General features: G+C 42.1%; 1 protein-coding gene across 7 annotated transcripts in view; it reads right to left on the bottom strand.

The window, feature by feature from the left end:
• Positions 1-17,207, bottom strand: part of ZMIZ1 (zinc finger MIZ-type containing 1) — a 359,077-nt gene that overhangs the window by 229,396 nt on the left and 112,474 nt on the right. For 5 of the 7 annotated variants that reach the window (XM_042792940.1, XM_042792963.1, XM_042792956.1 and 2 more), the window contains exon 3: positions 5,098-5,180. The exons of 1 other annotated variant lie outside the window; for it this stretch is intronic. The gene's annotated coding sequence lies outside the window, so the exon portion shown is untranslated. Of the gene's footprint in view, positions 1-5,097; positions 5,201-17,207 lie in introns of those variants that run through there. One more of the 7 variants, XM_032982157.2, reaches the window with a different exon arrangement.

Here is a 17,207-nt window from a genome sequence, read left to right as displayed (position 1 = left end):
GACTACAAGGCCTGTCTACAGTCAGTATGTGTACATTGCTTTTTATTTAGACAAAATAAAACCAGGATAAACTGCAATGTGTCTGCAGAAGGTTCTTCTATTTTTAACCAATACTGTCCTGCCAGTGTCAATTCATCCAGATAGAGAATCCTTCATTAAAAATATAATTTATTTTGGTTGCTTTTCACTATGCTGAAGTGACATCTTTCCCAACCACTGTCAAAGCCAATTAAGAACATGTAGCTTTTGAGAACAAGTTTCATCCATGATTCCCTCCGGCTTGCCTAAACAAAGTTTCCTTATAAAGGCTTGGGAAGTCTTAGATGGCAAGGGGCAAAGCCAAAAGACATGAAAAGTATTATTCAGATGTACATACTATCATTGTGAAATTAACTTCATAAAGTCTTTGCACATTCTCATAAAGGCACAGAAGCAACAAACCAGTGAGATATACTAAGAAGCAAGATCAAACACTGGAACATCTCAAAAATGAAGAAGCTCTTACACACTATTTCTGATACACAAGAGGTGGATTTGTGTCCCTTTTTCACCTGAAAATTAAGGTGCTACAGCGTTTTCTAGTAAAAAGCACAGCACTGAAGATAACTCAAGTAAGAAGTTACCAACATTTTACTCGGTTATACTGTACAAGATTTCTTCAGTATTTCTCCACATGTCTACGTGTTCACTTTGAAAAAAAACATACAAGCAGCTAACGCTCAACTTAAAACACAGTTTGCCTTTGAATCATGGCTTACTTTTACAAAAGGTAACTTATAAATACCAGAGCGTTTATATTTAAGCTGATTGTTGAAACAGTGTGGTTTTCCCCACGTATAGCAGTCCAAGAGCTTCAGGACTAATTCTCAGTTCCATACCATTCCCTTTCAGATGGCTGCTCTAGCTACAGACCAGTAGGTACAACTGGTCTAGACTAGATCAATCCAGAAGACTTTGACAAATTGTCATAGTATGTGATTCATGGCACAAAATGCAAGAGTTTTCTACCGATAACCACTGAGGTAAGCAGAGGAAAAAAGGACTCTCCATTCCCCAGTCCCCACACCAGTACTGACACGACAAGGGACAGAGCACCCAGAAAACAGTGGGAACATTACCAGTTCAGCTGCCTACCTTCAGACTCAAAGCATGCTTCAACTCAGCTTTACATATTTGAAATTGCAGAAATGCAAACAGAAGTGACAAAAACATCAGTGGCCTAGACAGCAATTGCTGTACCCCTACAGCATGGGAATGCTTCCAAAATTATCACTACAGCTACCTCAACCGGTTCTTCCCATCTTCTTTTAGATGGGAAAATCCCCATATTCTCCTTACATCTCTGTCAACAAAGCTGGTTTGGGGAGGGACAATTTCCCCTTCCTCAAACCTCCACCCTTTTTTCCTGCTGTGTCTTTGCTTTATTCTTCCTACCCTAAGACCTTCCCAGCTATTCACTTCATTTTATTGCTCCTCTTCTTTCTTTCCCTGCTGTTGTCCAACATTGATGTTGCTATGTCAACACAGGTGTGCAAGGATACCCACAGGAGTCAGACAATATGCCACCTGTGGCAATCAGACATTACATATTTTATTGAAACAAAAACATAAGTATTATTTTAATAAAGTAAATGATGCTATACTTTCACACCAGGAGAATATAATTAAATAATTAGTCACAAAAAGATGGGCTTCAAAGTTTGGTAGGGGAGAGGAGGAAGGAGTGAGGAAGCCCTGGCAATGTGCAGAACCCACGCTCTTGCTCAATTCTAGACCTACCAAAGCTCCTTTTTGGTACACCAATTCAGGGCCTGAATTTGGGGGGGAATAAAAAAAAAAAAATTCTACTGTTTTATACTTTCAAGGAAAGCTCTATGCTAAACTATGCTGCCTTTTTGTGAGTTCTCATAGAATTAATACTCTGACTCAGCAACAAGCACCTCTTGCTATGGTTATAAACACTCCACTGACCATGCCCTTGAGCGGCCTCATGGAATACACAGACGCATTGCCAGGGTGTTATTTTGCAGTGGCAAAGCTGGAACAAGCAGTTCCTACCTCTGGCCACTTGTTACCAGCTCCCCTTGTGCTGCCCTCTCCCCATCCCTTTTGGTAGCATTAGGACAGCTTTATGGTACTGTGTAGCTAACAGAGTTGGTTAAGCTAAAAATAGTCCATTCATCCTCCTCCTCCCTCCCCATTTTTGCCAGGTTATTTTTAAAACAGATCAGTTCTCTGCCCTTGTTCAACAGGCAGCTCAGCTCAGCTGGAAGGGGGAGGGAGGAGGAGAAGATGCATCTCTGCCAGCCCAGGGGTGCGAGAGAGACTGCAGGGTCTCCTTCAGCCCACCTTGCCACTAAGGCATAACATATCCATGACATTACAGACTCAACACAGAGGTCTTCACCATCTCAGTTTGAGCAGGTGTTTGCAAAGTCTCAAAAGGAGCACGTGCTACTCCTACAGTTAGAAAGAGGAGGTTTGCATAATCTTAACCCTCATATCCCAGGAGCCAGAACTAATTCTCTGCTTTTCTGATTTGACTTGGGGATTCTATGCTGCTGCAGCAGGACTTAGGAAAAGGCTCTTCACTGTAAGCTTGTTTGAGTGCTCATCTTTTGTTTGCATTACTCCAGCTTGCAAGGTGACAGCTATCAAGTCAGATTACTGAATGTCACTCACAGTGACACATGCCAAAAGTAAACCATTAAGACCATCTAAATAGAGGAGATAGGCTTAATATGTAGGTTGCCAGGTATTACACTAAGTAAGAAATAATTCTAGGTGAATCCAGCAATTAAAGAAGTGCCAAATATCTTTTATCTTTTTTGTTTAAGAAACAGATAAATTCTTAAAACTCATTGGATTGATCAGACAAAAACTATTCTGAATTCCTAAAAAACCTCACATCTAAAGTGTAATGAATTCAGGCTGTCAAAAAAAAAAAAAAAAAAGGAAAAAAAAAAAAAAAAAGGGCGGGGGTGGGGGAAAGAGATAATATAATAATTTTTTTTAAAATCCTCCTAACCCCCCCTGTTCTTTCTGTGTGTTTATGAAGCCTCCGGAAATACCATGGCAAACATTCCAGCTCTACAGCAGCGAGGCCACATGACCCGAAGGCTCAGCAAGGAACTTCTTGCCCAAGTTGCTTCACAGAACAGAAAAGTGATTTTTATTTTAAACTAGGATCCGAGTCAAGGGAAATCTCCAGGAAATTTTCAGGAATACAGTTTTAAACAGGGTGTTTTTTGGTGTGGTATTTGGGTTTTTTTAAATCATTTGCTGCATTTCTATGCCTGCACACATTTTTATAATAAAAGACCCAAGTCTTAAACCTATATTCAGGGGGCATAAAATACAGTATACTTGTTAAGGGACCACCAAAAATTATATGCAATGTCCTCTAAATCTCCTATTAGAGTTACAATCAGTACTACTGTGTTTCTTAATATAGCCAAGATTTTTTCCTGGCAAAAATGACAGCAGCTAAAGCCTCCCCTCCTCCTAGTCTTCCCGTATGATTTCAGTTAGAACTATTAATGAAAAGATTTATGCTCTTCAGCTTTTCTAAACATTATGAAAAAGTACTCAAAATGTGAACTTGAGTAACAACCCTCAATTTTTATAAACAATCATGTGTAAGTACTTGGAAGTAATTGCTTAAAATGTAGGAGGTATGGATGAATCATAATGTAACAGTTGAGTATCAGTTGAAATTTGTGTTTTGTCTTAAAACAAAATAGAAGAAAGCATTACCATACAAAAACTGAAAACAGTCCTGCAGTACAAAACACAGCAAATAGCAGGCATACACCACTAACTTCCTTTTGTAGCCATGTCAGAAATGCTTCTAATTATCAGAGGTAAAAGAGGGATGGCATTTCTGCTGGAAGCAAGTTTTACACATCCGTCTTTCTTCTCCCCTGTCTTTCAGCCTACAAATATTAGTCTTACACATTTTTCTCCCATGCAGCTCTTGAAAAGGTTGAGTTTTTCAAGGCTGAGAGCAGACAGAAATGTTCATCAAGAAATGCCTTCAGGTCAACTGTGTGTAGCTCATCAAAGTGCAGCACTGAAAATACAGATGAGGGGGAGGAGGATATATGAGCATGATAGAGCAGATTAAAAAAAATAAAACAGAAATTAAAAAAAAAAAAGAAAAATTTATGTTCTAGTGAACACTAACTTTTTCCTTTTGGAAATAGGTCCAGTTATCATCGATGAACTCTCGGTGGTGATGGGCACAAGGGTACTGACTCCTCCCTCCCCTTAATTTCAGCTGCATTCAAAACAACTCCAAATACGTGAAAGTGTCTTTAACGCTGTTTCCCAATATAAGAAAATGCCACAGGCATATGACAAGGAGTGAAAGTGGAGATGACCCACATAACAATGTAAGGAAAGGCAGCTGGTCCACAAGAAAATGAAGGTGTAGACCAAATTCTTGAGAAGCTCTGAACTACACTGGAAATAAAGCAAAGATGAGATTACCTATTGCTTTATAAAATACTTAGAGTACCTAAAAAACAAACAAACAAAAAGACCCAACAACAAAAAACAAACAAACAAACAAAACAAAAACAAGCAAAGCAAAAACAGCAACAGAACAAGCTTGCAAAGATTTTTTTTCATAGGGGGGAGGCAACAGAAATCCTGGAATGCCCACTCTCTGTTTTTTTAATTCTGTACAACAGCGGGACATGAGCTATTGAACACATTATTGAAACTATTGTTCATTTCTACTCAGGGATTTCTACTTTGTTTATTATAAATGCATATTTATTGGCAGCAAGTAGAACATATTATTGCTCTGTTTTATAGCTTGAATGGCTCATGCAAAGAGTAATTTGTTTGTATTCCGTATCAGGATCAATATTATGCCAGGGATAGCCCAAGGAATGTTTATGCTGAGGGGTTTGCTTGCAGTGTTTTGTTGTTGCAATCAATTGACCAAACAGGACTGCTTCTTGAAACAACAAATAAACTTTCATAGTGACCATATCAGCCATCAAAGCATAAAACATGATGCAGCATCTGGAAAAAGACTGAAGGCCCACAAGGGTTTTTACCTCCTGATGGTCCATAAAGCTTTCCTACCTGAATATTTCCCACGGGCCTTTCTTCCTCTTGGTTGCTGGGGACTGTTTCCTCAACGCCCTCACATAACAAGATCCATTTTCCTGCAGTCAAAATACAGACACATCATGCTTCCCTTCTCCTGTGTAACACTGCAGCATTTGAAGAACCTCACTGAACAAACCTGAAATGAACGAAGAGCATTTAGGAGTCCCAGAACCAAGCCTGGAGGACCAGATCTGAGGGACCAGGTCAGGGATCCAGCCCAGCTCTGCCACCCCCAAGCTTTTAAGACTCCCTCTAGCAGTTTAAGTCTTACACATTTTCTTGCCTGTAACAATGAGAGATAGTAAGAATTCTGTTGAGGTTTCTATCAAAATTTTCTGAGCCAAATGGTAATTTTTATTTCAGTTAAAGGTCATGCTGAAGTCTCTTTTATTCTCTTTATAAAGGGTACTCACTGACTGTTGTGAGCTAAGTGCCATTAAAAAAATAAACCAACCCCCAAACTCTGCTTAAATGAATATGCCAAAATACCTCAAAACCACCATCCTGTCTATAGCAAAACAAAGCAAGTTTATGGATTATGTTGGCACAGCACTGCGACTTCTAGGAAATGCTTTTTAATTATAAAAAAAAAGACTGCAAAGGGAGATGGGAATGTTTATGGCCACTACATATTTTGTTACAATTTCAGCAGGCAGACAAGGTATCCTTACAGCCTTAATAACTACTAGGCTCCAAAACTCAGCAAATATTGAAGAAAGGAACACGATGACTGCATTTTGCTTCTCCTATGACTAACTTCCAAATAACTTTAAAGCAAAAGAATTTTCCATCAAACACGAAAAAGCAAGTACTATAAAAAAAAAAAAAAGGGCACACAATTCATGCCCAGTCCAGGTTCCTCCCCAAGGACCAGCTGTAGGAGCAGACATTTCCCTAACAACTCGTATGATGCAGAAGTCACAGGTGACTTAAAAAATGCAGAAGAAAAACGTCAAGTTATTACAAATAACTTGTTAGTCCCATTCAATATTTGTTCCGAAGTCATATTTATTCTGTTCCCTGATAAATTCACAAAGAATAAAAACATGTCTGAAAACCATATGTTAGAAACAGTCATCCCACCCCAACATGTACAGTGCCACCAAGGGACCGTCTGCTTCAGACGGGAACTCTGCTGGTTTGGTTGTCTCACAACAAATGGCAATTTTGGAGAAGTTACATATTGACAGGCACCCAGGGTGAAGGATTGGCTTTTAAGGCCTCATTGAACTGTGAATGTTTTCCCCCAGAACACATTTATTCTCATCCAGAAGTTTTCCCCAGTGCTTTTGTTCTGCTTATACAAGCCAGGAAAAACATGTTAATTGATTCAGATTTAGTATGTGTTAACATGACTTTCTCGGCTAATGCAGACTGGGTCTTTAATAAAGTTGGAATTAGTTATTTATCCAACTTTTAAGCTTGTTCCTCCAAAGGATAAACTTCTGTTCAGTCTGCCCCAGGAGCTGGGTACCATTCCAGGTGTGACAGGATGGGACTTGGGCAAACTGGGCTGTAGCATTTACTTGGCAGCTTAAACTTTACCTCTCACTTCTCTCTCCCAGACGTTTGCTTCCAACCCTGCATCTGTGCAGCTGCATGGTTAGCTGGATCGGGGGAACTAATTTCCTTCAGCATGTTGTCTCATAAACAGCTGTGCCAACACAATACAGGGAGTGGGCACAGGGCAGGAGTGATCAGCCGTGATGGCAGAGGGTAGGAACAGAGGCTGCTTAAACCAGCTTAAACTGCACTGCTGCAACACACAAAGCCACCGCTTCACTCCCCTCCTCTGTGCTTTAGTTCTGCCCATCTGTAAAACTGGTACCACAATTCGTACTTTGTTTTATAAAGCACCTCTTAAAAGGGCTATCCCCATTAACATTTCTGTGAATTCACATTACAGACCACCCAGCCCTTTCACAAATCAGGTCCAAGCTTATTCTAAGGACACTGGCACGTCCCCACCAGCATCTGCTCCCTGGTTTCACCACACAACCTGCTCAGGGGCTCTACCATCTCCCTCACCACCACCCCAGCCTGTTCCAGTGCCCTCACGCCAGCCCCAGCTCTGCCAGCACACTCCACAGGGTTTTGCTCTGGGCTGGAATCACTTTCTAAAAATACAATTAGCTTTTTATTAAAGCTTGATCTGTTCTCTCACCCTGTTTCTGGGAAGACTCCCAAAACAGTCACACTGGGACAGTTTGGAGGTAGATGGCTCCACCTGAAAATGAGAATAGATGGGTGGGGAAGAGGAGACAACTGGAAACACCTTACACCCTGCATCAGCCACCCTTTCCAGGTGTGAAAGCATGGACTCGCTGTGGCACAACTCGATGCCACACAATCTCCACCCTTTTCACATTCACACGCGGTTCACGTCCCGTGACGCAGCTGGCACGAGCGGACACTGGAAAGCACCAAGTCCTTCCTGCAGACACCCACCGGTGCCGGGTAGGGCTGCTGCCGGGTGTGAGCCGGGGAACCGGCGGCGCTCGGGCCCGGGGCTGCTCCCTGCTCCTCCAGATCCAGCAGAGGGAGCACAAAAACGCAGCTTTTTTTTTGGCCAAATGCTTTTTTGGCTACGAACCGCTCGATGCTTGAAATCCCAGGCACTTTGTATTAGATTATTTCTATAGTAATTCACATGTGGTGCATTACAAGCGCATAATAGACAAAACCCTTGCTCCGAGTAGATTACACTGTAAAAATCAATACGGTGAAGGAGACCAACACAAGCAGCGAAGGCTGTAGATGTTGAGCGGAGGGAGGAGAGGCAACACAGCAGGGCCACCAACTCTGGCGATTTTATCGTGCCTCCTGCAATACCAGGAATTTTTCCTAAAGGCAGCTCTCCAGAGTCTCATCATCACGTAAAAATTTCAGCGCTCAGATTTTTGTTTGTTTATTTGAAAGGATATGCATCTCTAGGCTTCCAACATTCAAAAGCAGAGCTGTAAAGGTGATTAAGGTAAACGCCAAAGACTCAAAAACCAGAAGAGAAGTACAAGTACCCCCCCAAAAAAACAGGAGAGAAGTACAAGTACCCCCAAAACTTCTTGTCTGTACATCATGGGCAAAGCAATCTCAGCTCAGGGAATGTAACTTAATTTTACTTTATTAATTGCCAATTAACACACTTATAATTACTGTTTCAGGCACTGAGGGGAAAAAAAGAGACTATGCATTTCAGCAAACACAGAGGGAAACTTCTCCTCCACCTTCCCAAGGCTGGACTTCAGTCAAACACCTTTTCTCCCCACCTTTCCTGGGCTAACTTCCCCTGTTTCCAGCATGCCTTACACTCAGTCCAGCCCCACACCTTTGGCAAGGCAACAGGCAGCACAGGAGGCTGTGGGTTGGGTGTGCCATGGGTTCTGTTTGCTCCTTGTTTCTCATTTGTTCTTCCGCGGCTCCTTGCTCCTTCAATCCATTTCCTCTGTCCCAACCTGGACTCCTCCTCCACTGGTCCCAGCCCCCAAGGATGCCCCCCCTGTGGCCTGGGGTGACTGCAGTCCCGCAGGGATGCCCTCACTTCAGTCTGGTGCAGCCACGGTCCCTCGGCAGCATTTCCAAAGGGCAGCCCAGGTGATGTCCCCTCACCCCCTGCAGCCTCTGCCACCAAACCCAGCAATTTAGGCCCAATATACCACACAGTTTCAACATTCTTCTTTTAACATGGCACTCTGGTTCTTAGTGATTCTGCCAAGATGAATATACATAAGGGAAACACCAGAGCAAACTGTGCATCATGGCAAGTCTTAAAGCATGTAAGAAACCATATAAAAAACATGTATGGGAGGAACTGAAAGAAATTCAACAAGGGAGCAACAGAGAATTCGTCTTTAGGCCTCCTAAGTCTCAGCCATATCATTGCAATGGAGTTGGGTCAAGCACAAACAACTTATCCTTCTTTCTCATCACATCCTGGTCCCAGCTGGTGGCTGCCAGGTCTTAGACATGGGTTTATCATAGATCTTCCCAGATTATCACAGATCTTCCTGCAGCCCCATGTCTATTCCTCAGCCTTATACTCTGAGGAAAGCAAGAGGGACCCCGGAGTACCTCACTGTCTACACGTCAGCACTCAGCCTGTGCCAGACTTAAATAACTGTAAATAAATAAAATTCTAGGGGTAACGAAGAGCAAAACCTTCAGTTTCCATACACAAAATATCACTTGGCCTCAACATACCCAAACAAATTGAAGAGATCGCAAATACAAACCACACACAGATAAATTCTTGGAAAACAGATATACTGCAAAGATAGACAGTTAAGTGTCTTGTACAATCTTCTTATGGAAATATATGAGGCAGGTGCACTTCAGGGTATTTTTCTACTTTCACAAGTTATTTCCAAGTTCCAACGTTATTCTCATTAAACCGCAGAATATGTTCAAACTCAAAATTCCTGTAAAACCACAATGTGTCGGCAATCCCAACTTCTCATTTACACAGGGCTGTAACTGGGTCATAAGTGAAGAACACAAAGTGCTGCGCTTCCTAAATAAGCTTACTGGTCAACAAGCATACTTCTGCTATGCAGGAAAAACTTAGGAGCTTATACAGAGTGTTTAAATATTACATTAATTCCTTGTTAGGGAACATAGCCCTATCAACTCAGGAATTTCTAAAAACTTGGGCTGTTTTTGAAATTCTAAAGCAACTCAAAAATCAACACTGAGTGTATGCCTGACAAGCACTGGATGCTGTCCTCTGCTGAAAAAGGGGTAGGCTGCTAGTTTTATATAAAAGAGAAGTATAAAATGTTGCTTAAAAAGCAGAGCAAAATGGGTGGGGGGTTTGGAGGGAACAGAGAGAGAGAGACTAAGCTCAAAGCAGGCTGGTGTGCTCCTTTCTCGGGCAGAGATGGGGTAAGGAAAAAGTAAAGTTGGGAAAAAAAAAATCTAGGGGGAAGGAAGGAGAAGGAAAGAGGACAGAGGGACTGCAGCTTCAAACTTTCAACTTTGCCTATACCTAGACCTGATCCTCAATAATCATTATTAAAACAAGAACCAAAAAGCACACAAACACATCACACCAAAACACAGCAGCCCCATGGCTGTAAAACACAGACATTCATCTCATGGAACAGAAAAGATGAACGCTCCTTCCAAACACAAGCAGCAGAAAACCACAGAAAGCGGCCACGCTGCTCTGAAACCCGCCATGTTCCCTTCCTGGCACCACCAAACACAGCCCCCTCCCTGCCCCGGCGTCAGCCCCCTGCCCGCATCCCACCGGGGCTCCCCGACCCCCAGAGTCACAGGCAAACCCTTGGCCAGCACTCCTGCACTACAGCATTTCTTCCTGATAGTTTGTTCCCCAAACAGGAGCAGGTTCGCGCCGGGCAGATCACAGGGGGCTGTGACGGTGAAGCGCACTGTGCTGAAGGCCGCAGCCGCTTAAGACACGCCGTCAAACCTGCAGTTGCTGCATCACATTGTAACCACAGCTGGTCCTCCTGGGAAGACTCCCCAGCTCACCCTGTTAGGCAGAATGCTACCAGGGTAGAGCAAAATAAGAAAGAATTGTAGTAATACATATTTTAAATTTTTGCTTGTTTTTTCCCTCCCTATTTTTCACTGGGGTAAAAGCAGAAGTTTTGTTTATTCAGTCACCATTTCCTTGGTTAGTTTTCCCAATTTTTAACAAAAACTTACTTTTATTTTTTTTTCTCTGCATAAACAGTAATCTATCACAAAATTGTATTTCACATTATTTTAAAACAAAACAAAACAAAAATCATAACTGGAGTATACTTTTTCTCAGATGTAGGAAGCTATGAAGTTGTAATTTCCTCACTCTGAGTTGGAAGGGAATGTTAGGGTTAGGTCCTGTATATGGAGGGTATGACACAACAGCAGCAGTAAGAAATACCATGATCTTCAGTTTACAAGAAGAAAATCCTCTGCCTCTCCTAACTTGTTCCATGAAAATCTCATTACTGGAAGAACCACTTTTTCAACCCGGCTCTCTTTTCCGTGCTGTAAGTGAACTTAAAATGGGCCCGGCATACCTAAAGCCAACATGGCTGTCGTCCACATCTCTGCTCTCCTGCCACAACCCTGGAAACCCTAAAGTTCCCGGGGCAGCAGTGCACCCCACCTCCCTCCCAGCCCCACACCCCAGATTTACGGTGCTGCACACAAATCAGCAGGCTGGATCAGGAGATTCAGCACCAGGAGGGCAGAGGGGTGTAAGCCGGAACAGGGGAATAGGGCTGGGAGAACAGGCACTTCGGTGCATCTTTGTGAAGACACACGCCACAGCTTTGCTGTGAAACTACCACCGGATGCGGGTGGCTTTGGCCCGAGCTGAAATAAGAAAGGTTTGGTGTGTCTACTCTGTGGACGGGCACCAGCCCGGCAGAGCTCCGTGCTCCCCCCCCAGCCAGGCTGCTCCTCCGGCCTGGCAGCGCCGCAGCCAGCAACAGCAAAAAGCAGCCCCGGGCAGATGGATCCAAAACAACTGAAGTTTGCAATCCATTATAATTTCACAAGTGACCATCGTAGTAACGGCTCCTACCTAGTTCACAGCAGAAAGTAGCGTGTTGGACCGCATGTGTTGGTAGCAGAGGACTGAGCTGCCAACTCACAGGCACAGAAAAATGAGCACTATTAACCTTGGCTCAAACTGAACCATTGTTCTGAAGATTGGACATCTCTTGTAAAATCCCATTATTAGAGACCATTTGCCATCTATTTCTGTAGCAACTTGTTTAGTTTGTTTTGTTCTATTTTAGAAAAATTTTCCCCTTCCCTTTCCTTTATATCCTATTGTACTTACACAGCCTTAAACAATAACCCACACTCAAGCACAGCCATGGAAGTGGTTTGAAGGAACAAAGGCTGCTTCTGGCATAGCCAGTGCATCTGACTCTCCCTATGTACAGCTGCCTGCCTACCCTCTGCAGATCACCAGAAGCTACTGATTTCCCTTCTGCTTCTCCTGTGCATTGGATACACAAAATAAACTGTAGGCCAGAGGATTCTACTAAAATTTTATTTGAAGCATCGACTAAGGGTACAGGTGAGTCACAAGCAAGTTCTGCAGCTAATCTTGCTAAAGGAATAGGTGGGAGAAGGCTGACCTGAAAAGAAAACAGTATGCACGAACAAGACAAATGGGGGGAAAAAAAAAAAAAAATCTAATTCCAGGGAGGCAGTGCAGTGGAAGCAGAGTGTCTCAGGCTCTGCTAAAGAAGATTATTGCCACATCTAGCAGTTAGCACCCACCCAAGTAGTGTGCCATCAACTTAATTCTCAAACAAGACTAGCAGAACAGCAAGACAGGATTAGACATGCTTGTTTTTAACCATTCATTTATCTCTCTGGGGGAATACTATCAGCACAGCTTCGGCATCAAAATTCTTACCCTTCAAAATGCACAGAGCACATTTTTAATTTTACATGTAGCAGTTATGTCATATGGGGTTATTTATTTTTTAATTTAAAGTGGTAAAACATATTTAATCTGTTTTGAGAAAAGAACAAATTGATTTAGCAAGCAGTTCAAGGCTCTCCCTGGAGACACCCAACCACACTCAGCAATCTGGATATAAGTTCAGACTTCACTAAAGTCATTTTAATTGTAGGTCATAAGAAATGTCAAGATATAAAACACCAAGGAATACTAAAAATTAAGCCATCATCTCTGAGACTAACAAATGTCTTATATTTGGCAGTAGAATTTTTTAAAAAATCTTTATGGCATTACTACTTAAGCATCGTAGCAGAGCAAACTGCTTAGAGCTGCATGTAATACATATGCATTATTTTTGCTGGTGAGAGAAAATAAAACACAGCAAAACCTACATTAAAGGGAAAAACACTGGGGTGAAAGAAACTTAAAACTCTACACTTTTGATGGTGGTGGCGTATGTTTTTGACTTTGTTTCAGTACACTAAACATCTGTTTATAAACAGGAAGTTTTGTTTTATCTCCATCAGAGAACCTCCCCTAATGCAGTATGAAACAGGGTTGAGTATACAGTAATAGACCTATGCAGAAAAGGAGCACACAAGTGAGGAAAGATAGTTTTTAAAGAGAACTTTAAAAACAAACAAAACCCACAAAGCCTTCCACACTTTCAGAGCCTTGTGCCCAAGTTTTATATGGAAAACCTCCTCCTTTCTTCCTAGCTAAAAAGTACTTTTTAAACAGTGTTTTTCACGTGGAAACCACTCTGACTTCTATCCTGTAGTTTTGAGCTGGGTTCCACATTTACTAAAACCCTTTTGTAGAATTTAGCTGAAAGCCCCCAAATTTTCCTTTGTCCACTTGCCTCAAATAACGATGCCAAGAGGGCTTTGACCTTAGCAGCAGAAAGCAAAAACCCCTACAATTTAACTTCTTGATACAGAGGAAGTTAAAAATTAGGTGCATTCATTTTCAAAACCAGAAAACAGTATCTAAGAGGTCTTACTAAAGCATCTAAAGAAAGCACATATAACCCATCTCTCTCTCCCATATTCTCCTATCTGAAATAAAGTTTAAAGGTCAGCAGTGTGAAACCAGGAGCAGATTTTTTTACCATCCCTGGCTAATAACCCTTTCAACTTGATCCATACACAAATTTCCATTCCTGCCATTATCTTCCACTTATAGGAGTGTAGATGAGAAGGGTATTCCCCCCACTTTTAGTTAAATCAGAATGGAACTCACTAGTAAACAAGTATTTGAACAGAAGTAACACACTAAAGATCCACATTAAGGGAAACAAGTGCAAGTGTGTGGAAGGAAAGAAAGAATTTTAAAATCCTAGATTGCTACATATCAACTCATTAATCAAAAATTACAAACACTAATTTAATTGGGTTTTGCTAGTGTCCCTAGCAGGTGTGCTGAAACCTATGGATGAGCACATACCTCTCTGAACAGGAAGGGAGGCATTTCACTCAAGTACAAATCTATCCACTGCCAAGTCCTTTTTCTTGACCGCCTTCACATCAGCTCACCAAATACTACCATACTCTAACCATGTTCTTCTGTAAGATTAAGTGCCATGTCCATGCACATACATGCATACCTACGTCCAACACACGGGGTAAAGCGTGGGGGCTATCGCCTGCTTTGCCTGTGTGAGTGGTGCTATTGGCCAGGGAGGCAAATGGCAGGAACACTGAGACACCGCAACCCAGGAGAGATGCAGGCAAACACAGTTTTAGAGATCCAAGCCTTTTATGAAAATTAATGTCACAGAAATAAGAGCACTGGAAGGAATGAATAATTGCACAGATGCCTCAGAGGAAGAGTCATATCTTGGGATTTAATTGCTAGAAGCAATCTTTCCCCCTACTCTTCCCTTTAACTCATTTGGTCGCAGTAAATGAGCACTCCTTGCAGTCTGTCGCACAAGCCCTTTCACAAGCTCTCCCGAACTGGTAGCCCTGGATCCTGGTTTTCCAGGCCCCTGGAGGGCTGCAGGGCAGGGTCCAGGGCCTCCCTTCATGTCAAGCCCTGCCAGGCTGCCCACACTGAAACACGAGGTCATCAGCAGCTTGCAGAGGCAGCCAAGAGCAGGCAATGTTGCACAACTTGTGCTCTGTGTGGACATCTGAGCTGGAAAGACAGTCATTTCAAAACAAGCTGAAGTTTGCTTCAGGATCTTCTAAATTTTACTGCAGGCTGTTCTTAAACTCTTCCACTGATAGCATTTGTAAAACTCTGATTAATTTTCTGTGACACTGAAAGAGGGAGGCAGGGACCCTAAACAAAACCCCAGCCCTGCCTCACCAACTTCACTCCTTACAGCCACGTAAACATCCACTCGCTTCTCCCTTGTCCTCAAAAGCCCTTTCTCTCCAACACACCAAAAGCTTTTAACCCCTATTAAAGCCACCAGCAACCGCCCCGGCTCCAAACAGGCACTGCTGTGGCAAAGCCACTGCTCTGTAAGAGATGAGCCCTGGAAAGGAAAACCTTGCTCAGACACTTTGAGATGTGGCTGCCACTGCCTGCCGTGTCCCTCCGGCAGAGGGGAGGCTCCCCGCAGCGGAGCTGGCTGCGGGGGTCGTACCCACACCTCCGCTGTACGTGTGCGTGGGGTGGTTCGGTCCAGGACAGCGCGCTGTCGTCGCTAAGAAAGTGGACGGAGAGTTTCAGCAACTGAGGCTGAGGCAAACATTGCCTTCTGGCAGCTTCTCTCCGGGGGTGGGACGGACATCTGAGGAGGGGCGAATTAGAGGGAGAACAGCTGTTCGCTCAGTGAATGAGTCACAGGACTCCGCTATTAATTCTTCCTCCCAAGAGAATATGCCCCCATGCCAGCCCACCCACTATCCTATAAAACAAACAAACATATAATGGAGGTCAGGGAGGGGGAGCTCAGTAAGAGCAAAGCAAAAAAAGGGAAAAAAAATACCCAAGCATTTATTATTTACATAAGAATGAAATGTTTCATTAATTACATACAGAATCAATTTGCAGCTATTTTCCTTAAATTTCTCAGTCAAACCCACAGATTTGAAGCACTTTGAACTGTGATGTGCCAGTAATTGTGGATGAATATTTCAGATGAGTCTTGAATCACTGTACTGCACACACCAAATGAACTAATAAGCTGCTCATGTGTGGACTACTAATGTATTTTCTTTCTTTCCTAGACAGATGGAGCGCAGTCTAAAATCAGTTGAATTGGCTACTGGGAATCTTCAGAAAGGCTTAGGAAAATCTTTAGTTCTACTGTTTTATTAAAAGTAACTCTCAACAGACTGCATGCATTAAAAAGGAGCCAAGAAAATGCAGAAAAACCCAAACAAATATACAAAGATATGAAGGGAGAGTTGGACATTTCACATGACTATAGCAACCTCCAGAGAGTGACAATGAATAGTGCAATGTAAAATGTTATTACAGGACTATCAAAAAGATGGACATCCTTGCCATCTATATGATATTTATCACAATACGACCATTTATGGGCAGTCATTTTAAATCACATAGTGGCATATCAGTTCTGTAATCTGATAGATGAGTTCTGGTTTACAGAAGCATCTGTTGAGTCATCAGGACATCAGAATAGTTAATTGCACTTTGGGGATGCTTTCAGAGATTAAAAGTTCTCTTATTTCAAGCAAATTTTAAGTGTCCTCATAGATTAAACTCCTTTTTCATATACAAAATTAACATATGCACCCACATACTAGAGAAATTAATGTATGAAATTTAAAGAATAACTTCCCTGAAGGATTAATCTGTTTTCTTCCACCTCCTGTACACCCTGCCTCACACTGTGCTTAGCAATGTGAAACAGAAAATAAAGATACAACTTGAATCACGCATAATTCTGAAATATAAACCAAGACACAGCCTACACTGGCTGGGCAAAGAATACAGAAGAAGCTGCCTTTGGTCAAGAACTTTTATAAAAATATGTGACAGCTGAAAACTGCTAGATGATGTCTGCCACCTCTTTTTTGGCAAAATGCTTATATTTTAGAAGCTTTTATTACTGTTTATTCTAAAAGAAACACTGTACAGGCTGTATATTTCACCATCACAAGAGTATGAGACAAGATAGGAGAACCACCCACAAGATTAAACATGGGCTGAATGACATTAAGCCATCCTCTCACCTTTAATTGTACCAACTGCTTCTTATATGCAGCTTAGGGACTGGAAGCAATCTCAATTCATACACATAATTATCCAAATATATGAATTAAAAAGATTAAAAAACCTTATGGAAGACTCCTATGAGTTTTTAACATGTGTGAGCAGATTACATCTTTCCCATGCTTCCAACCTGAATTTTATTGCAACGTGTTGGACTCCATAGAATTAGGAGGATTAAGAAAATTTATTTCTTAGGAAGAAGGATGCATCATATAAACTTTGATTTAAAACAGTTTAGCAGTGGATTTTTTGTTCGGTTGGTGTTTTACAAAAAAAAAAAAAAACAAAACAAAACAACCCACAACAAAATCAACTAACCAAGAAAGGTATAAACGGCTGTTTCTCAGATGTGACTGAACCTGTCTGGTCTGTAGCTCACGAACCACAGGGTTCCCATGATTAATTCAATGAACTATTTGATTTCACTCAAGAAGAGATCATAAAGCTAAAGTGCGAGTGC

The sequence above is a fragment of the Tyto alba genome, unplaced genomic scaffold (genome assembly GCF_018691265.1).
Source record: "Tyto alba isolate M040663 unplaced genomic scaffold, T.alba_DEE_v4.0 Super-Scaffold_1, whole genome shotgun sequence".
In the NCBI taxonomy this organism is placed as follows: domain Eukaryota; kingdom Metazoa; phylum Chordata; class Aves; order Strigiformes; family Tytonidae; genus Tyto; species Tyto alba.
The sequence above is the reverse complement of the archived record's forward strand: the minus strand, read 5'-3'. Positions and strand labels throughout refer to the sequence as shown.